The sequence below is a fragment of the Oryctolagus cuniculus genome, chromosome 5 (genome assembly GCF_051225735.1).
Source record: "Oryctolagus cuniculus isolate XC-2025 breed Fujian yellow rabbit chromosome 5, ASM5122573v1, whole genome shotgun sequence".
NCBI lineage: Eukaryota > Metazoa > Chordata > Mammalia > Lagomorpha > Leporidae > Oryctolagus > Oryctolagus cuniculus.
In genome coordinates this window covers 117567675-117590020 of record NC_142871.1, presented here as the reverse complement: position 1 = coordinate 117590020, position 22346 = coordinate 117567675, and the positions used below count along the sequence as shown (strand labels likewise).

Below are 22346 nucleotides of genomic sequence, written 5' to 3'. Positions count from 1 at the left end.
TGAAGGTTTTTTTTTTGTTATGATTTGCTGAACAATGTAGTACAGCAGCTGTTTTATTGCATTTATACTGTATTAAGTATTACAAGTAATCTAGAGCTTATTTGAAATATACGGGAGGATATACATAGGTTATATGCAAATATTATCCCATTTTATATGAGGAGCTTGAGCATTCACAGATTTTGCTAACAGAGAAGGGTCTTGGACCAATCTCCCATGCATATGGAGGGGCAATATTTGAAGAGAGGATCAGAAAGTAGGAAACATAGCCTCTAGGGAGATGTAGCATTGATGGCATTTTTTTAAGATTTATTTTATTATTTATTTGAAAGAGTTACACAGAGAGAAAAGGAGAGGCAGAGAGAAAGAGAGAGAGGTCCTCCATCCGCTGGTTCACTCCCCAATTGGCCTCAACAGCCAGAGCTGTGCAGATCCGAAGCCAGGAGCCAGGAGCTTCTTCTGGGTCTTCCCACACGGGTGCAGGGGCCCAAGGACTTGGACCGTCTTCTATTGCTTTCCCAGGCCATAGCAGAGAGCTAGATTGTCTCGAACCAGTGCCTATATGGGATGCTGGCACTGCAGGCAGTGGCTTTACCTGCTATGCCACAGCACCGGCCCCAAATTGATGGCATTTTAAGCAAAGTGTAAAGGTTGCCATAGACAAGGCTTTGGGAAATACCAGTGTGGTAGGAATGAAGGGTCTGCAGGAGAGATGAGTATATGGTAGCACTGGAAGCAACCATGTACACATTAAGCAAATATATATAAATTAACCCTCAATCTGTTTAAATGTAGAAATCCAAGCAAAAAATAATCAAGGGGCTGGCATTGTGAACTGTGTCATGCCACTGCTTGGGATGCTCACATCCCATACCAGAGTGCCAATTTGAGTCCTAGATATTCCACTCCTGATTCAGCTACCTGCTAATGCACTTGGGAAGCAGCACATGATGACTAAACACTTGAATTTTTGCTACCTACTTGGGAGACCCAGATGGAGATCCTGGCTTCGGCCTACTTTGGGCATTTGGGAAGTAAACCAGTAAATCAGAATATCTCTCTCTCTCTCTCTCTCTCTCTCTCTCTCTCTCTCTGTGTGTGAGAGAGATACTCTGCCTTTCAAATAAGTAAATCTTTTTAAAAATCAGATAATAAAAGCATCATAAGTGCATCTAGAAGGGTAATAGTGAAGATCCAACACTATTGGAAGAAATTTGAACATAAAGTTTAATTGTATCCTCGCCATTTGCCTAAACTACACACATCCTCCCATATGCTTTAAATCATCTCTAGATAACTTTTACAACACCTAATATAAAGGAAATGTATGTAAATAGTTGTCACACTGTATAGTTTAGGGAATTATGACAAGAAAAATCATCTGTACATGTTCAATACAGACCAAACCCTTGTGGGCCTATCTGCATAATGTGTGATCCATGATTGGTTGACTTTTTGGATACAGAACCTGGAAACACAGTGGGCCAACTGTGTTGATCTTCATCATCCTTCCAGTTCACAAACATTATGTTGAGTTTGATTGTTGTTATTAAATATTTACTTATTTATTTGAAAGGCAGAGTTACACAGAGAGGAAGGGAGTGAAAGAGAGAGACAGAGATGGAAATCGATCTTCCATCTGCAGGTTCAATCCACAAATGGCCACAACTGCTGGGGCTGGACCAGGCCAAAGCCAGGAACTCCATTCAGGCCTCCCACATTGTTGGCAAGGATTAACCTGTTGTGCTACAACACTGACCCTTCTGTTGGTTTTTAAAGAGTGTAAAAAAGCCATTGACACTCTATAGTATATGTACTACAAATGTCAAAACAAAAATCTCTGAGAAACAATGGTTTAATGTTCACCAGCCTTTTGCTGGATTCTTTGATGAGGTTCTCAAAAATATCTCTCACCTGCCATCTGAGGAGTAAACCAGTGGATGGAAGATCTCTATAGCTCCGCCTTTCAGAAAAATTTTTTTTAAATTTTAACTATCAAAAAAACTCTCTTGTGACACCAAATCTGTATGGAAATTTTTCATGCCCTGTGTCCATCTGATGAGTCCCGTTTTTCTCTATGCTAATATAGGCAGTGGATATGAAAAAACTGAAGGTGTTGGCTCAGTCTCGGAGGCCTGGGGAATGTGACTTTTAAAATAATCACTCTACTACTCACTGTCATGCTCCAGTGCCACCATTATCACTTGAAAATCCAAAGCACTCCAACAATTTTTATTTTAAAAATTGAAAGAATATCAGGGCACATATTAGAATTTCACAGACTATTTAGTGTAAAGCTCCATTTTGTAATTTAGATAACAGAGACCCAAAAAAATACTCTGAATTAAACATATTTAAAAAAGAGGGGTGTGTGTGTGTGTGTAGGTAGAGAACAGGACAAGTTCCTGAAAGATCTGGGCAAATCGAACTTTAAGAACTGAAAATATAGTTATTGAAAGGATAAACTAGTGGACTGGTTAAAGTTAGAGTGGACATATTTGAAAAGATAAACTAGAAGATGGAGTTGAGGAAACTACTCATCATAGCAGAGTAGAGAAAACAAAACACAAAGTGACAGTTTCATATTCCTTGCTTAGGGTTTATGTTTTATAGTCCTATAAATGCAAAATCAATGGTAAGCAACAGAATTGGTATACATGAAACTAAATATAAGGAAATTTTGAGGGCCTAGTATTGTGGTACAGTGGATTAAGCTGCGGCTTGCAGCACCAGCATCCCATATGGGTGCCTGTTTGAGTCCCAGCTGCTCTACTTTCAATCCAACTCCCTGCTAATACATCTAGGAAAGCAACAGAAGATGGCCTTTTTGGGCTGGCCTTGTGGAGTAATGGGTTAGGTTGCTGCCTGTGACATCAGCATCTCATATGGTCGTCAGTTCGAGTCCTGGCTGTTCCACTTCCTATCCATTTCCCTTCTGATGGCCTGGGAAAGCAGCAGAGGGTGGCCCAAGTGCTTGGGCTCTTGCACCCATCTGAGAGACCTGGAAAAAGTTCCTAGTTCCTGGCTTCCACCTGGTCCAGCCCTGGCCATTACAGCCATTTGGAGAGTGAACCAGTGGATGGAAGATCTCTCTCTGTGTTTCTCCCTCTCTCTCTCTAACTGGTTTTCCAAATAAATAAATAACTGTTTTAAAAATTTATTTGACAGGTAGAGTTATAGACTGTGAGAGAGAGACAGACAGAGAGAAAGGCCTTCCTTCCTTTGGTTCACCCCCCAAATGGCTGCTACGGCCAGTGCTGCACTGATCCGAAGCCAGGAGACAGGAGCTTCTTCTGGGTCTCTCACATGGGTGTAGGGGCCCAAAGACTTGGGTCATCCTCCACTGCCTTCCCAGGCCATAGCAGAGAGCTGGACTGGAAGAGGAGCAACCAGGACTAGAACCGGCGTCCATATGGGATGCCGGCGCTTTAGGCCAGGGCGTTAACCCACTGCACCACAGCGGACACCACCCCCGACAATCTTTATCAGTTCAAAAACATGAAATGCTGTATCATTTTTTACCTGTTACCATAGAGTTGCTAAATGTGAATGAAATAGGACAACACCTGTGAATTGGAGAAGGATTGAGTCACGTAAGCCAGACTTACAGATAAACCTGGCCCAGAGACTTCTTGGATCACTCCTTTGCAATCCTCAATCTGCCAAAGCGAAACCTGATGCTTTTCCTTCACTGTCCCCAAGAATACTGTTCTTTCTAGTCCCCAGTTCTTTCCTGATAGTGTACTTCCTGTCTCGTATTCCACTTTCAGCAACTCTTAGACCCCTGTTATAATCAGTAACCCCAAATTACCCACTCCTTGATTCCCTGAGATGCTGGGAAGAGAGGGGGTCCAGGTAGCCACTTCACCCCTACGATATCTGAGTGAGCAGGAAGAACTGCCAGGCTCCAAGTGAAACCTCTTGCCCTGATGGACCAGAGCAACCATTCCCTGAGAACGAGTAAGCCCTGGACAAGCTGCCGCTGCCAGTTGCTTCAGTCCTGGTTCCCAGTCACCCAGGGACAGTCCCTATCTGGGCTTCTCAAACTTTGTTAGCAGACCCACAGATCTGCTCTTTTGGGGCATCATGAAAGAATCAGCATCAGGAGTTGCTCAGAGTAAAGTTTTATTTATTGTAACAGGTGAAGGGGACAGTGGGGGAGGTATAGTGGCCTAAAGACACAGCCTGCCTAGAAAGTAGTTTTCCAGGGCTTTTAAACAAGAATTAGAGGAGTGTCCAGAATGCAGAAAAGGGGAAATGAGGGGGTTCTTCTTGCTCAAGCAACACACATTTTTATTCAATGATCTGACTTGGGCTGGGCTTTTGCCTCATTCCTTCTGAGTAGTGGTTCATCCTATTCTGCAACCCCCAGTACAATTTTAAGTTAAGGTTTCCTGGAACATCCTGTAGGAAACAAGGAATAAACTTTTTCAGATTCTCGGGCCTTGTTCCTACACCCCTCTCTTGCCTAATTTTTGGCTAGAAACCAGCCTCAGAGAGAGACCTAGTCACTGACCTCAAAGGCTTCAGAGGTGTTGATGACACCCTTTGGAACATGGGTGGACTGAGGCACCAGCTCCTGCCCAGAGACTGGACTGTCAGGTGCCAACTGACAGCTGCTGCTGTGTTTGCTGCTGAATGGCAAAGAGCTGGCCCAGGAATCAGCTGTTGGGCCACTACCCAGAGAACAGCCTGGTCAGCTGACCTGAGATAGTCACTCCCAGTGGGTGGCGACCATTCTTCAGGACATTTCTGTTGATGTCCACTAGATGGTGACCCTCTTCAGGTCATCCCTAGTTCATTTGAACAAGGACTGAGACCTGTGGCGTCAATGGTACCCAGCTCCTCCATGACTCTGAGGAAATTTCTCAACTTGCACTTGAGTTCTTGCTTTTCTTCCCTTTTTGCTTTTTCGAAGAATTTGAAACTTTAATGGGGGAAAGGACTAGGTAATAAGGGAAGCAAAAGGCAAGAGAACTTAACAATTTTAGTAAAATGAACCATAAATGAAATCAGCTAAAATTTTGGCCTTTCCCTTGTGTTTCATTCTGTCTCAGTCTTGAAGTGTAAACTGGACAGGCCACTACATCAGGGTTTTTAGTGAATGTGACCAGGCCTTTGTCAAGATAGGTCATGATGCAGAGGCCTAAGTCTCTCATTTTATTACCCTCAAGTTTCTTTTATTATTTATGCAATCAAGAAACATTTCAGAGTCTACTTTATACCTAGGAATTATATTAAGTACAGAGTATGTGTTAGTGATTTAAATGCGTATCAGGGATGAATGCTTCGCATAGCAGTTGAGATGTCACTTGGGATGTTTCTGAGTACCTAGGTTCAAGTCCCAGTTCTCCCTATTCTAGCTTCCTAATGCACACCCTGGAAAGCAGCAGGTAATGGCCCAGATAATTGGGTTCTCCCACCCACGTGGGAAACCTAGATTAAATTCATGGCTCCTGGCGTGAGCCTGGCCCCGACTTGAGCATAGCAAGCATTTGGGGAGTGAACCAACAGATGGGAGATCTCTCTCTCTCTCTCTCTCTCTCTCTCACCTCCTGTTCCACCTATCAAGTGATATCAAATAAATAATGAAGTAAAACTTTTTTTAAAAAAACATATCATCTTTGGAAAACAGTATAGCAGTTCCTCAAAAAATAAAAAATAGAATTATCAGCAGTGCCACTTCTGGGTATATATATCCAAAGAATTGAACTCAGGATGCCCAAGAGATATAAAAATACCCATGTTTGTAGCAATATAATTCACAATAGCCAAGAATAGAAGCAAATCAAATGTCCATAAATAGATGACTGGATAAACAAGGTGTGATGTATATATATAATGGAACACTACGTAATCTTAAATAGGAAGGAAATCCTGTCATGTGCTGCACACACAGGAGTGCACCTTAAAGATACTTTGCTATGTGAAATAGCCAGTCACAAAAGGACAAATACTTTATATTCCACTAATATTTGGTATCTAAAGTAATCAAGTTCATATAATGGAATCAAATGTGTATGGAATGGTGGTTACCAAGGGCTGAGGGTAGGAGAAAGGAGAGTTGCTCAGTGGTGCTAAAGTCTGAATATGTGTGTCCTCTTTAAATGCAGTGTGGAAATATAACCCCCAGGGGGATGTTAGGAAGAGGATTGGTCTTTGGGAAATGATTCAGTCATGAAAACAGAGCCCTCCTGAGTGCTTGTCTTACTCTGTTTTGTGTTGCTATAACAAAATACTTGAGGCTTGCTAATATACAAAGAGGTTATTTTGGCTCATGGTTCTACCTATGATCAGGCAGCCATATCTGATCAGCTTGTTGAGGGCCTCAGACTCCACCACAACATGGCAAGAAAGTAGAAAGGGGGAAATGAGCATGTGCAGAAGGAGCCAGAGAGACCAAGGGTACATGTAGGCTCACTTTATAACAACTACCCTTGAGGCAACTAATCCAGTCCTGTAAGACCTGACTCACTCCTGAGCGATCCAGTCTAGATTCAGGAGCACCTAATCCAGTCTCTTGAAAAAAACATTGATCCAGTCATGAGGGCAGTGCCCTAGGACCCTATACCTCCCAGACACCACTGCCTTTTAGTGGGGACAACCCTATATTTTAATCATAGCAGTGTCCTCATAGAAGAGGCCCCAGAGAGCTGCCTTGCCCCTTTCACCATGTGAAGACATGGTAAGAAGTAGCCATCTGTGAGGAATATGCCCTCACCAGACACCAAATCTGCCAGCACTTCAATGTCAGACTTCTAAGCCTTCAACACTATGAGAAATAAATGGCTATATTTCATTATAGTAGCCCAAAAGGACTAATACAAATGGTTATAGAGTTTCAGATTTGCGAGATGCAAGGGTTCTGGAAATCTGTTTCATAGCAGTGTAAATATACTTATTAATACTGAACTGTACACTTAAAATGGTTAAAAGGGAAATTTTATTATTTCAATGACAATAAAATATATACACATCATTCTTGCCCTTTTGGTCCTTAAAATTTAAAGAAGATAGTCATTAGGCCGGCGCCGTGGCTCACTAGGCTAATCCTCCGCCTAGCGGCGCCGGCACATTGGGTTCTAGTCCCGGTCGGGGCGCCGGATTCTGTCCTGGTTGCCCCTCTTCCAGGCCAGCCCTCTGCTGTGGCCAGGGAGTGCAGTGGAGGATGGCCCAGGTGCTTGGGCCCTGCACCCCATGGGAGACCAGGAAAAGCACCTGGCTCCTGGCTCCTGCCATCGGATCAGCGCGGTGCACCGGCCGCAGCGCGCCGGCCGCAGCGGCCATTGGAGGGTGAACCAACGGCAAAGGAAGACCTTTCTCTCTGTCTCTCTCTCTCTCACTGTCCACTCTGCCTGTCAAAAAAAAAAAAAAAAAAAAAGAAGATAGTCATTAGGTAGACCTACAAATAAATGATTAGCATGGTAAAAAAAAGGAACAGAAAGTAAAACCAGGTAAGAGTAGGAATCAGACCTACTTGATGTCAAAGAGACCAGAAAGGTCTCTTTGATTGTGGCTGTCCCTGTAGACCATACTTTTAATTTTGTACCCTTCTCCCCACCTCTAAACATACACACACACACACACAGCTGCACAACTCAGTCTCCAGCTTTAATACATTTCCCCCTGCTCCCATAAACTCCTCCAACTTATCCATCTTCACTGCTCAGGACCATCTTTTTAAAAAACCAATGTGGTTGTGTCAACCCTTGCTTAAATTCCATCAGTGATTTCATTTGCCTTTTTGGAAGAAGTTGAACCTCCTTAGCATAACATGCAGATTCCTACTATCTATAGTCCTTCTAAGTCCAGCACTGCTTTCATCCCCGTGTCTTCTGCAGATCCCACTTCCTGGAGCTACTTTCACTGCACTTGTCCTGTATGATTCAGATCAAAGACAACTTCTTTTGGGTCTGCTCAATTAGGCACCCCTTTCTAGGTGGCCATAATGCCCAGCTCATCTCAACAGCTCTCTCACTATGTTTTGTTAGTTTACTCAGCTTTTTCCTCCCATGAAACACCTGAAGGCGAGGACTTAATACATTTTTCACCTTGGATTAGCTAGTGTCCAGTACTAGGAGATACATTAAATGTTTGGTGAATGAATAATTTCGAACGTGTATGTACTGTGAAGGAGAGGTTGACAGATGACGTTATGTGCAGAAGGATTCCTTGCCAGCTTTGGTGTATGTCTGTCCCAATTGTTAAGCACTCCTTTGTCTGCCAGGGAACATGGAGTCATTCACCATCAGAGCTGAAAGGGACTTAAGGGCTCAAGAGAAGCCAGAAGCAGGTTGAAATACAAGGGGTTTTTTTTATTTTTTTTATTTAGTAAATATAAATTTCCAAAGTACAGTTTATGGATTACAATGGCTCCCCCCCCCATAATTTCCCTCCCACTCACACCCCTCCCATCTCCCGCTCCCTCTCCCATTCCATTCACATCAAGATTCATTTTCAATTCTCTTTATATACAGAAGATCGATTTAGTATATATTAAGTAAAGATTTCATCAGTTTGCACCCACACAGAAACACAAAGTGTAAAATACTGTTTCAGTACTAGTTATAGCATTACTTCACATTGAACAACACATTAAGGACAGATCCCACATGAGAAGTAAGCACACAGTGACTCCTGTTGTTGACTTAACAATTTGACACTCTTGATTATGGCATCAGTAATCTCCCTAGGCTCTAGTCATGCGTTGCCAAGGCTATGGAAGCCTTTTGAGTTCACCGACTTCAATCTTATTCCGACAGGGTCATAGTCAAAGTGGAAGTTCTCTCCTCCCTTCAGAGAAAGGTACCTCCTTCTTTGATGGCCCCGTTCTTTCCACTGGGATCTCACTCACAGAGATCTTTCATTTAGGTCTTTTTTTCTTTTTTTTTTTTTTTGTTGCCACAGAGTGTCTTGGCTTTCCATGCCTAAAATACTCTCATGGGCTCTTCAGCCAGATCCGAATGCCTTAAGGGCTGATTCTGAGGCCAGAGTGCTATTTAGAACATATGCCATTCTATGAGTCTGCTATGTATCCCGCTTCCCATGATGGATCATTCTCTCCCTTTTTGATTCTATCAGTTAGTATTAGCAGACACTAGTCTTGTTTATGTGATCCCTTTGACTCTTAGTCCTATCATTATGATCAATTGTGAACATAAATTGATCACATGGACTAGTGAGATGGCATTGGTACATGCCACATTGATGGGATTGAATTGGAATCCCCTGGCACGATTCTAACTCCACCATTTGGGGCAAGTCTGATTGAGCATGTCTCAAATTGTACATCTCCTCCCTCTCTTATTCCCACTCTTATATTTAACAGGGATCACTTTTCAGTTAAAATTTACACACCTAAGAATAATTGTGTGTTAATTACAGAGTTCAACCAATAGTACTAGAACAAAACAAAGAAAAAATACTAAAATGGATAAAGTGTTACATTGTACATCAACCGTCAGCACAAGAGCTGATCAAGTCACTGTTTCTCATAGTGTCCATTTCACTTCAACAGGTTTCCCCTTTGGTGCTCAGTTAGTTGTCCCTGATCAGGGAGAACATATGATATTTGTCCCTTTGGGACTGGCTTAATTCACTCAGCATAATGTTTTCCAGATTCCTCCGTATTGTTGCAAATAACCAGATTTCGTTGTTTTTGACTGCTGTATAGTATTATGTCCCATAATTTCTTTATCCAGTCTACTGTTGATGGGCATTTGGGTTGGTTCCAGGTCTTAGCTATTGTGAATTGAGCTGCAGTAAACATTAAGGTGCAGACCGCTTTTTTGTTTGCCAATTTAATTTCCTTTGGGTAAATTCCAAGGAGTTGGATGGCTGGGTTGTATGGTAGGGTTATATTCAGGTTTCTGAGGAATCTCCAGACTGACTTCCATAGTGGCTTGACCAGTTTGCATTCCCACCAACAGTGGGTTAGTGTCCCTTTTTCCCCACATCCTCTCCAGCATCTATTGTTGGTAGATTTCTGAATGTGAGCCATTCTAACCGGGGTGAGGTGAAACCTCATTGTGGTTTTGATTTGCATTTCCCTGATTGCTAGTGATCTTGAACATTTTTTCATGTGTCTGTTGGCCATTTGGATTTCCTCTTTGGAAAAATGTCTGTTGAGGTCCTTGGGCCATCTCTTAAGTGGGTTGTTTGTTTTGATGTTGTGGAGTTTCTTGATTTCTTTGTAGATTCTGGTTATCAACCCTTTATCTGTTGCGTAGTTTGCAAATATTTTTTCTCATTCTGTCGGTTGTCACTTCACTCTCCTGACTGTTTCTTTTGCAGTACAGAAACTTCTCAATTTGAAGCAATCCCAATAGTTAATTTTGGCTTTGACTGCCTGCGCCTCCAGGGTCTTTTCTAGGAATTCTTTGCTGGTACCTATATCTTGCAGGGTTTCTCCAATGCTCTCTAATAATTTGATGGTGTCAGGTTGTAGATTTAAGTCTTTAATACATGTTGAGTGAATTTTTGTGTAAGGTGAAAGGTAGGGATCTTGCTTCATGCTTCTGCACATGGAAATCCAATTTCCCCAGCACCTGGACATCCACTTTTAGTATCAGATTACTTTCAAATATTTTTCCAGCTGCCTAGTGTATTTCAATTAAATGCCATATCCATAATGCTTTAAAACTACAGGAAAAATAATTAAAGGTTGTACTCAGAAAAATTACCAATACTTTGCAAAGTGGTATCCAAATCATTTGAGAAGCCAACTTAAAAACTTTACTCGAACATCTCATAATGATCAACTGGCACTTGTTGCTCCTAAAAGCCTCCTCTGCTTCTTTTCTTTCTTCATCCTACTAAGACAGTTTTACATGTTATCAATCAAGAAATGGAGTCTGATGTGTTGTCAGCCAAGAAAGATTTTTGGTAAGCATAGTTGGTTGCATAAAATCGTATCAATAATAATATCTGAAAAAATAATATCTGTGTCTCAGAAAATAATCCATTTTTTCCCTTTGCTTGTTCAAAACACAGATCTCAAAAGGGGAGTGAGGTATAAAACTAAAGGTTTTCCTTGGTATCTCCACAAGTTTCCTACTTTATTTTGAGATAAAGGGAGGGAGCAAAATATTGAGAGAAGGTGATCATAAAAGAATTGTTAACAGGAAAAAGAATGCACAGCTAGAAAAAAAATAAATATGTGTTGGCATGTCATGATCTGCAGTCTGAATAAAGGGCTCATCTGCATGGCTCTAGTTTTAGTGTAAGTGACTTTTCCTTCAAAGATAAAATCTTATCAGTCACAACAAAACCCATGAACTACAGTATTGATTAGAGCTTCCATACAACTCGTTAACTAGATTGCTAAATAGAACCTTTACTATTCAGGTCCTTTTATTCAATCCTGTGACTTCACATGTTGATAATTGTTTTTTTTTCAACTTTTATTTAATAAATATAAATTTTGAAAGTACACCTTTTGGATTATAGCGATGTTTCCCCCCATAAACCTCCCTCACACCTGCAACCATCCCATCTCCAGTTCCTACCCCATTCTTCATCAAGATTCATTTTCAATTATCTTTATATATAGAAGATCAACTTAGAATATACTAAGTAAAGATATCAATAGTTTGCACCCACGCAGATACACAAAGTATAATGTACATTTTGAGTAGTAGGTTTATCGTTAATTTGCATAGTACAACATATTAAGGACAGAGATCCCACGTGGGGAGTAAGTGCACAGTGACTCCCGTTGATTTAGCAATTGACACTCTTATTTATGACATCATTAATCACCCGAGGCTCTTGTCATGAGCTGCCAAGGCTATGGAAGCCTCTTGAGTTCACAAACTCTGATCTTATTTAGACAAGGCCAGTAGTCAAAGTGAAAGTTCTCTCTTCCCTTCAGAGAAAGGTACCTCCTTCTTTGAGGGTTAGTTCTTTCCGCTAGGATCTCACTCACAGAGATCTTTCATTTAGGTATTTTTTTTTTTGCCACAGAGTCTTGGCTTTCCATGCCTAAAATACTCTCATGGGCTTTTTAGCTGGATCTGTATGCCTTAAGGGCTGATTCTGAGGCCAGAGTGCTGTTTAGGACATCTGCCATTCTATGAGTCTGCTGTGTATCCTGCTTCCCATGTTGGATCTTTCTCTCCTTTTCAATTCTATCAGTTATTATTAGTAGACACTAGTCTTCTTTATGTGATCCCTTTGACACTTAATCCTATCATTATGATCAGTTATGAACAGAAACTGATCACTTTGACTAGTAAGATGGCATTGGTGCATGCCACCTTGATGGGATTGAATTGGAATCCCCTGGCACATAGAGCCTTTACTATTCTGCTTCTCTTTTTTATTCATGTGACAAAAAAAGCACCCAAGTGTCCCTGTCCCCAAAACAAGTCATTTTCTTCAACTAAAGATCTCTGGATCACCTCTAACAAAATAACCAACTTATTCAGGTGACTATTGTCATCTCATGTTATAACTGACTATAATCTGAATTTATTTATAAATAATTTTAAAAGTTTATGAATGAAATTTACCAAACTATGCCTGTGTAAAAGCAATCATGTTTTAATTATGAGCTAAAAATGACTAATACAGTGAGCCTGAATTAGAAAAATTAAGATTCTAAATAAATTGCTAGAGAATTTCACAATGGGGGCCAATGAATATTATTCTCTACATGCAGTATGATCACTAATAGACTAGTAACTCTTATTTAAGTGATAAGGCAAAAATAGTATAACCAAACTTCTCCTATAAAACGTTATACATTGTCTTCTAAAGGGCAGCTATTATACACAGAGAAACACATGAAGACGTGATCACTCCATTGCACACCCAGGAACATTAGGGACTCTGGTCTCAGAATGATCTAGTCATCTTCTTCCACTCCATCATCTTCAGCATCTCATTTCCTCTTCTCCCCTCAAAGAAACTCTTCTTCCTCATCACCCTCTTCTTCTCCTTCTCCAACATGTCATCATCATCTTCATCCTGAATTTCATCTTTCATTAAGTATGAGAGGTCAACTTCTTCTTCTCCCTCTCCCAATTCTGAGCCTGCTTCATCTTCATCCTAATCCTCCTGTTTTTCCTCCTCCTCTTCCTCCAATCTTTCAGGTGGACCAGCCTCATCTTCTTCATCATCATCTTCATCACCATGCTCATCGTCATCCTCTTTAGAGTCTTGGGCTTTGTTATCCTCCTGATCAAATCCATACAAATATGTGATTTGCTGCAGCAATTTAAAAATACTTCCTCTATAATCTTCAAGGTTTGTGATCTCGCAGTTAAAACAAGTCAAGAGTTTTAAAATTTTTAAGATTTTGCAGAGCTTCAACTGTACTGAGATCTTTGATTTTTGTTTCCACTCAAATTGATGTAGATAAAATTTGGGGATTTCTCTTCCAGGGCTTCCAAACCTCTAGAGATTATATTGTCACTAAGTTCCAACTTTTGAAGTTTATTTAAGATGGAAAGCTGGGCCAAATAACTGAGTTCCACATTAGCCATACTCAGAAACTCCAGTTATTTTAAAGTATCCTTCAGACCTTCAATTTCCCCATTGACACACAGGCAGTTATCAAGGACTAACTGTATCACATCCTCCAGGGCTCTGTTCCTTAACTTGTTAATCCTCTTCTTCATCTCCATGTCCTCCTGCTTTTCTGCCACTACTCTCCACCTTTACACTTTCCTGTCTTTCCCATTACGTCCAATCCTAAAAATTTTTTAAATTTGGAAATGAATGAATGAAAAGAATGCAAATGTAAACGCCTACTACCACCAGATAGATGTGAAGAAGAATAGAAAATGGAGTCCAAGGAGTTGGGACTCTAACTCAGCTGTCTCCACCTCCTTGTTCACACACCCTTGCGTGCGCGCACACACACACACACAGCTACAGTTCCTTCCCCTTCAATGACTGCTCAGAGACCCTAATGTATTTTCTTAAGGCCCCTATGAGCCATTCTTGGAATAAGGCTGGATTCTTCTCCTGATGTCTGTTACCTCCCTGACTTTGTCATAATTTATAGGCTTGATAACACATGTCCTCATTCCAGCAAGTAGACAGGTAACCATATGGTCTCTGATAAATCCAATCATGGTCTGTTAGTGGGACTGCTGTAGCTCTCACAGCATATTGGCTGGATGGATGAGCCACCATGGAGTTAGCATAAGCTTGGGCCTCAGCCCAGATATGCTTTTTCTCTCCTGGGGTACAAAAAGTGGGTAAGACATTATATAGGTCACTGCAGGTTAGGTTAAAGGACATGCACTCTAATTGTTCCCGCATCTCTGTGTGCCACCTTTCTCAGGGGACAAAGCTTACTTTATGGGTGGTAGAGGGGTATCTATGTAGGTTGTAGGGTGGAGGCTATGGGCCAATAGAAGGCAGGGGAGAAACAGGCTCTGAGGGAGAGGGGAAGGACCCAGCACCTTCTGGGGATGGTTCTAACACAGGGACAAGCTGAGCTTAGAGTGATAGAGCCTTGGGTGGTGGAGAACCTCTCATCAGTGGGTCATGCATCATGTCTTTCTGTTGCTCCTCTGTATCTTGTGTCTCTAGGAGGGCAGGGACATACGGAGCCTATAGCTCCTTCTAAGGATGGGGCTTTAAAAGAGTGGTGTGAAGCTTGGATGTAAGGAATTTCTGATCATCTTTGCTGTGTCTTACAGAAATAGTCAAGTTGGAAGATAGCATTGAAGACAAAAGTACTGTTTGGTGGCTAGGTCTCTCCATTTTCTAGCTGATTTTGAGGTTGCAAAAGAAATAATAGCTGTTTCTTGTTTATGCCCTCTAATCCCAGAGTTTCCCAATTTCTGAGTAGGCAATCCAGAAGTGAGTCCATGGGAACAGATGGAGAGTTACCCATAGCTATAAAAGCCTCTTCATGTCCAAGGGAGAGAAAAGCAAGGCATGGCTCTGCAAGAGACCTGTGTCATGTCCAGGTGTTTATCTTGAACCCTGGAACTTTTGGGGGTTATGCAGATTCAGCATCCCAGGATGTCAAACTGCCCTTTGCATGCCAGAGGTGCCCCAAGGGCCCTTATGAATTGCTTCAGACTCTACATACCAAGCCTTTAATGTGATCCGTGTCATGCACTCAGGGTCTGTCTTGAATCCTGGGACTTTCGCCTCACTCAGGGTCTATCTCAAACACTGGGGGGCTCCACTGTGCCTAGGGTCCTTAGATCCTGGGCTTTAGAGGGGATTGGTCACAAGAAATTTTGGCCTTAGTTATAATGTTACAGCAAAGCAGTAACCCGCTTTGTGCTTCAGGTTCAGCTGGTGCAGTCTAATATAGTGATTAAAATCATCCTAAGATTTTCCAATTGAAGGGAGAGCAGAGGGCCCTTATTAAGAATATGGAGGAGCTTTCAAATGGAGTATTCCCTAGAGCACTCATTAATCAGGTCCTAGTACCACTTCCAGATCCCTTGTTCTGTGCTACACCACGAGGGATGACCACACTGTAATAAATGATGCAGAGAAGAGAACCCCAAGGTAAATGGGGTGGTGTTTGGATCAAGTAGATGTTGGAGCCAGGAACATGAGAGTGGCCATGTACCAAGGGGTATTCCACAGAGGCAGAGAAGTGCTCAGAGTTAAGAGGATGACAGAGTCTATTTGCCGCATGGAAGGAGATACTAACTGCATGGGGACAAAGCACCTCATTGGTAAGGGTGACAAAATAGGCAGTAGGGCACTTATCCTGAAGGAGCAAAAAGGTTACAGGATGTTTAGAAAGCATAGGGAAAAGAGAAGTTAGGCAAGATAAAAAGTCCATGGTCAGACAGTGTTAGAAAAGAGAAATGACCCTCCGTGCATTGCATGGCTCGGGAGCAAGTCTCAGTCACTCTTAAGAATGTTCTTCACAAAAGCCTTTAAGGTATCCAATCTGTACAGTTTCATTTCTTGGCTTTCCCACCTCCAGGAGCCACTGGAGGGAGCAAACGTGGCTGGGTTCAAAAGAATTAGTCTATAGTAGGTCATAATGGAAGGAGAGAAAGGCAGACAGAGACTAAGACCATTGTGGCCATCTGGGGAGTAAGCCAGTGGATAGAAGACCTCTCTTTCTCTCTGCCTCTACCTCTCTATAACTCTGCCTTTCAAATAAATAAATAAATAAATATTTTAAAAAGAAGAAGATATATCATGGTATCCAGTGCATGATGGGAGTATGAGTGCTGGCCAAGATAATTTTATTATACTAACATAATGACCTATAGATCATTACCTGCAGCTATATTGTTTATTTCCAACTGGCACTGGTTCCAAGTTTGCAACATTACAGAACTTGCAGTTTCTGCTGCACAGAAGGAGCAGATCTTAGTTGTTCACAGAAGGCAGCTTTGGGTGGTGCAGAGTAGACTGTCATGCATGCCAGGCCAGCCTAGACCTGGCTGTCTGTGGGGACTAGCACAGCTGCTGCATCAACTGGCTAGGGCTTTTGTCCTGAATTGGGCCAGCTGGAGCCTTCCTATGTCAGGGCCATCACTCTAAGAGTCAGCTTGGGCTGTCACACAGTGGCTCTGCTCCAGCTGTCAAACCACAGGTCAATTGGGACTGTGAAACCTCTGCTCTTCTGTCTAGCTACCTGCTTGCCCAGATCAGAGAGTGATCTTTAATCCACTGATTCACTCTCCAAATGCTTGCAACAGCCAGGGGTGGGCTAGGCAGATACCAGGCACCCAGAACACAATCTGAGTCTCCTGGGTGCATGTCAGGGGACTAAATACTTGGGTCATCACCTCCTACCTCCCAGGGTATGCTAATGTGTCAGATGCCCACCACAGGATTTCAAATTGTTTTTGTACCAAAATAACTTACCAATAAGTTGGCACAGCAGTGAAGACATCACTCAGGACACCTGCATCCCAAATCAGAGTGCCTGGGTTCACGTCCCAGTGCCATTTCCAATTCCAGCTTCCCGCTTATGTGTACCCTGGGAGGCAGTAGGTGGCGGCTCAAGTTCTTGGTCCCTGCCACCCACATAGAAGAACTGTAATGAGTTCCAGGCCTCTAGCTTCATTCTGACCCAGCTCCAGCTCTTTTTAAACATTTGGAGAGAGATCCAGTAGATGGAAAATGAATCTCTCTCTCTCTCTCTCTCTCTCTCTCAACCCCCCCACCTTTCAAATAAAATGAAAATGAATAAACATATCTTTTTATTTTCCACGAGCTTTTTTTATTAAAATTTATCTATTCATTTGAATGTCGGAGTTACACAGAGAGAGGAAAGGCAGAGAGAGAGAGAGAGAGAGGTCTTCCATCCGCTGGTTCACTCCCTAATTAGCCACAATGGCTGGAGCTGTGCTGATCCAAAGCTAGGAACCAGGAGCTTCTTCCGGGTCTCCCACATGGGTGCAGGGGCCCAAGGGCTTGGGCCATCTTCTACTGCTTTGCCAGGCTACAACACTTCCTGGATTGGAAGTGGAGCAGCCAGGACTTGAACTGGCGTCCATATGGGATGCCAGCACTGCAGGCGGTGGCTTTAGCCACTATGCCACACCACCAGCCCCTTTCTATGAGCTTTATGAAGTATCCTCATATACATGCATGAACCCTTAATGCTTCTGTTTCTCTGGAGAACCCTGGCTAATGTACCTGCCTACACCTTGACTTTAACTCACTAAGACTGATTTTGGACTCCTGATCTCCAGAACTGCAAGACAAATTTATGTCAAGCCACTAAATTTCTTACAATAGCAATAGGAACCATATTACTATCATTTGCAGGGTTGGTTCAAAGAAAGGCAGGCATGTGTGTCAAAGTATATAGATGTACATGAAATGCGTACGCCTCTATGAGTGGTAAAAGCAGCACTCAGGAAACTTGAAGTAGAACCAGCAAATGAGTAGATCCACCACTGTATTTATTTGAACTAGTAACAGCCACAGACCTGTGACCAGTTTCTTATAAGCCCATTGACAGTACAATTTGTTCTCTTCTGTGGATGGCCAGCCTGTCTGTGCTTTCCAGGTACTGCATAAAAAGAGACAACACTACTTAAGTGTTAGGAACAGTAAAGGCAGGAAAGGAGAGGGGAGAGTTAAGACTGAAAAAAGAAAGAGGGGCTGAAGGAGATATTCCAGTGAGAAAACAGGAAGGACTGGCAGCAGGTTGCACCCTGAATTGGCTGTCTGGCATGCCAGGAATTGACTGATGCTTGGTGTACTTGAACTCCAGCTTCCTTTGCTCTGCAGGCCGTTTCTGTTCTATGCCACACTGAAGATGGAAGCTGTGGTCCCACGCCAGGCGGAAGACCTTGCCTCCACTGATACACAGACTGTGAAGCAAGCAGCAGCTGGCAAACACCTGCCTCACAGATGTGCTCTGCTCAACACACTACCTTACCTTACCCTTGAAGCACTCCTGCCAGCCTTTCAGCTGCCTGAAGACCTGTTCAACTCTGCCCCAGACAACTAAGAGCCACACAACTCCTTGGTGATGACAGGTAGGTAATATACTACCTTCATTCACTGACAGAAAGTTAGGGTTACCTAGAACGGGATCTATGGAGTTCTTAAGTTCCCCTCTCCCCCTCATCCAGTCCCCATGTAGTGGAGAAGAGAGTGCCTGCATCTGTATGGCAAACTGGCTTGCCTCCAACACGTATGTGTCGTGGCTGGACCTTGGGTAACCAACAGATACCTGTAAAACAATAGGTTGGTCTTAGCTAACCTTAACTAAGATACTTTGCTGCTCTAACATCTTTGGGTTAATTTGAAAGGCCATAATGTCAGCTAAGACGGCTTTAACTTAGATTGTTTCTAAGGTAGTATAATAAATATAGCATGGAAAGTATTATGAATCCAACAATGCATTCCACAATCTTTTTAAGATTTATTTATTTCTTTGAAAAGACACAGAGACAAAGGGAGAGACAGAGAGTTTCCATCTGCTGGTTCACTCCCCAAATTCCTGAGACAACTGTCTGTCCATATTTGTCTCCCTCATGAATGGCAGGGTCCTAAACATTTGGGCCATCTTCTGCTGCTTTCCTAGGCACATTAGCAGGGAGGTGAGTCAGAAGCAAAACAGTGGGGACTTGAACTCGTGCTCTAGTATAGGATGTCACCATCAAAGGCAGCAGCTTAACCCACTATGCATTGCCTGCCCCACAATTATTTATTGAACTTCCACCCACTTTTTTTTTTTTAACTTGAGAGACAGAGAACTCCCATCTGCTGGTTCATTCTTCAAATGCCAGTGATAGCTGAATCTGTGCCAGAGACTGAATCCAGGTCTTCCATGTTGTTTGCAGGAACCCAGTTGAGCCATCACTGCCACCTCCCAGTGTTCATGTTAGTAGGAAGTTGAAACCAGGAGCCAGAGTCAGACATCAAACCCAGACACTCCAGTATGCAATAGGGGCATCCTGGCTTAATTGTAAGGCAAATTCTAGCCCCAGAGCCCTTTTTATGTGCTAGGAATTACGAGAAGAACAACGGTTAAAACGAGAAAGCCATTATAGATACTGTGTTAAATATAAATATATCTCAGAAATGTGTATCTAGCTTTTATATAGTATACTAGAAAGAATGTGTTTTGTCTTTCAATGAAGATTTTGTGGAAGAAAGAATATTTTTAAATGAATGATGGATTATACCATATCTTATTTGAAATCCTGTATCTGTCTGTCCTGTATGTAAACATGTTTCAGATAAATTTAGTGAGATTTGAAATAAACATTTGTTCACCTTTTAAGTTGATGAATAAAATTTTAAACTGAAAAAAAGAAAAATAGATTTTCCAACTTGTGAATCCATTTGTCTACCCACTTTCAACTTGTTTACTATAATGAGCAGAATGTAATCTAAATAAACAGATGAATGTAATCTAAATAAGCAGAATGTATCTAAATAAACATATACCATTCTTTTCCTTCAAAGGGGAAGTGAAGGTTCATCTGGAAAAAAATCTCTCCTGGGTAACAAATTCGCTGGTGCCCAGCAGTGACTTCTCTTTTTTGATATTCACAATTGTCCTTCAAGAATTTGGCTCAGAATTGGCATCTCTGGTTTGCAGAACCAACTTTCTTCCCCTTTTCATAAATTAGAACAGTGTGTACCCATCTACAGTCTTCTGGCCTCTCTCCCTGGTTCCACAGTCGCTGCCAAATGGCCAACAGTCTTCTCATATATAAATTCTGCTGTGACCCTGGCTGGAATTTGTCCAAGCATGGAGACATAAGCCCATTCAAAGCCAGGCATTCTCTTACAATACCCCACTCATTCTGTGCTCCATTGTCTTCTTGCTGATATTTGTGTAAGGAACATTCAGCTTCACATAAGTGGGAGCAGGGAAACTGGTGTTTAGAGGTGGAAAGCAGGAGGTCCCTGGCGCAAGTCCAGATGTTATCCTTCTCCCAAGGTACAATCTTGGGCCGAGTGATCCGATTCTTTGAGTCTGCTCATCTGTAAGATGAGAATAATAACAGCTGTTAATATTGTAGCTGGGTTGTCATGGTATGATGAAGATTGATTAAGATATTTATAAGGGTGCTGAGTATAAAAAAAAGAGTGCCAAGCATAAATTGATAATAGCACCAAAGCAGGTGAACTGATCTGCTTCCTCATAGATATGTAGATTTATGGGATTTTGGAGGTGAAAGTGCTGGAGAAGTCACCCTGTTCTACCGTCCCATTCATGGGATCAGTATTTATGGAACAGTGCATTTCAGCATGAATCAGCTTCTCTCCCATCACCATCACAATGTGTGCTCCTGAGCCACATGCCTGCAACCTCCTGTGCTCCCTCAAACTCTGCAAAAAGACTTTCCTCCATGTCAGGTACTTTTATACCTCTATCTCATTAGTCCTTACAACAACCCTAGATGCAAGATTTCTAATCTTCATTTTACAGCCATGGAAACTGAGGTTCAGAGATGTTAAATGATTTATTCAAGACTGTGTGGATAATAAATGAGATTCAGCCCAGGCCTGTCTGAAACCAAAGCCCTTGCTGTTTTGTACAGTGTTACATCATCTTTTTCTCAAGCTACCTATTCTTGAAAATGCATATGTTGAAGTTCTGACCGCCAGTGTATTGGGATCTCTGGGAGGTACCTGGGGTAACATGAGGTTATAAGGGTGGGACCGCCATGATAGGATTTGTGCTCTTATAGGAAGAAACACTAGAGAGCTTGCTCCACTTAGAAACAGCAGTCTCAGAATGAAACCTCTCTTGGGGCAGGCATCGAGGCTCAGTGGGTTAAGGGGACACTTGGCAACAGCAGTAGCTCATATTGTAGTACTGGTTCAAGTCTCAAATATTCTGCTTCCAATCCAGTTCCATGATAATAATCCTGGGAAAACAGTGGAAGATAACTCAAGTGCTCTGTCCCCTGCCACCCAAGTAGAAGCCTTGAATGGAGTTCCTCACTCCCAGCTTTGACCTGCCCCAGCCCTGGCTGTTTTGGCCATCTGGGGAGTAAACCAGTGGATGGAAGATCTCTCCCCACCCCCACCCCCGATGCTCTGCCTTTCAAATAAATAAATCTTCAAAAAAAAAAAACCGAAAGAAAGAAAGAATGAAGACTCCCTTGCCAGCAGCACCTTGATCTTGTGCTTCTCAGCCTCCAGAACTGTGAGACATTAATTTCTATGAATTTATTTTGGAAGGCAACTATGCTTACCACTATACCGCCAGTGCCTGTCACTGGTATTTTGTTATGGCAGCCTGAGCTTCCTGTGTCTTTACTGTCTTCGTCCCAATGTGGCATTTTTCAAAAGTGACTTGATTAATTAATGAGCTTGCACTTCAGCCTGATCAGTCTGTCTGGCTCTCAGCTTTCTGCCTTCTTTATCATTCATTGTATCCTTAGTGTTTGGCTTTTGACAGTTCTCTTATACTCTGGAGACATCTTCCTGTTTAGCTTCCTAGGCCATGTAACCAGATCTGTGTTTTTTCCTTGAATGGTCTGACGTTTGCCTTTTAAAAAAATCTGGCTATGTTCATTCTTGGGTATTCTGAACTTCAAAAAGATCTGCTGATGCCCCAAACTGAGTCACTAGTTTTCTCTTTGAAAAACCTTGTATTCCAAGTTAGTCCAAGGTAAGCAGTGTCCCCTTTTCTTCCTCTAATCCTGGCGGCCTCAGTTGTTGGCCAGGTGAATGAACAGGCTGGTGGATACAGCATATGTGCCTTCCTGTTCCTGCTGATACTGCCTTTCCCTGAGTCTCCTAGCAATTGATGTTTGTTCTACCCAGGTTAGCCCTGGATTGTTGGGACTTGTACACATCAGGCAAAGTACTGAGAACCTATAGTTTTTTAACCTGTAGTCTACAAAAATGTTTTAAATCCAGAAAAGAAAATGAGTTTAAAAAACAATGTGCAGGGGCCGGCACTGTGGCTCACTTAG

At 42.3% G+C, this 22346-nt stretch overlaps 2 long non-coding RNA genes and 1 pseudogene across 5 annotated transcripts in view; 1 reads left to right on the top strand and 2 right to left on the bottom strand.

Moving 5' to 3' along the window:
• Nucleotides 1–22346, top strand: part of LOC149126626 (uncharacterized) — a 46130-nt gene that overhangs the window by 3663 nt on the left and 20121 nt on the right. For 2 of the 4 annotated variants that reach the window (XR_016233998.1, XR_016234000.1), the window contains exons 3-4: nucleotides 18187–18437; nucleotides 19248–19827. This is a non-coding gene — a long non-coding RNA (uncharacterized LOC149126626). Of the gene's footprint in view, nucleotides 1–18186; nucleotides 18438–19247; nucleotides 19828–22346 lie in introns of those variants that run through there. The other 2 variants (XR_016233999.1, XR_016234001.1) reach the window with 1 other exon arrangement.
• LOC100340075 (acidic leucine-rich nuclear phosphoprotein 32 family member E pseudogene) lies at nucleotides 12848–13628 on the bottom strand (annotated as a pseudogene).
• Nucleotides 18941–22346, bottom strand: part of LOC149126625 (uncharacterized) — a 30416-nt gene continuing 27010 nt past the window's right edge. The window contains exon 2 of the long non-coding RNA XR_016234002.1: nucleotides 18941–20400. This is a non-coding gene — a long non-coding RNA (uncharacterized LOC149126625). The remainder of the gene's footprint in view (nucleotides 20401–22346) is intronic.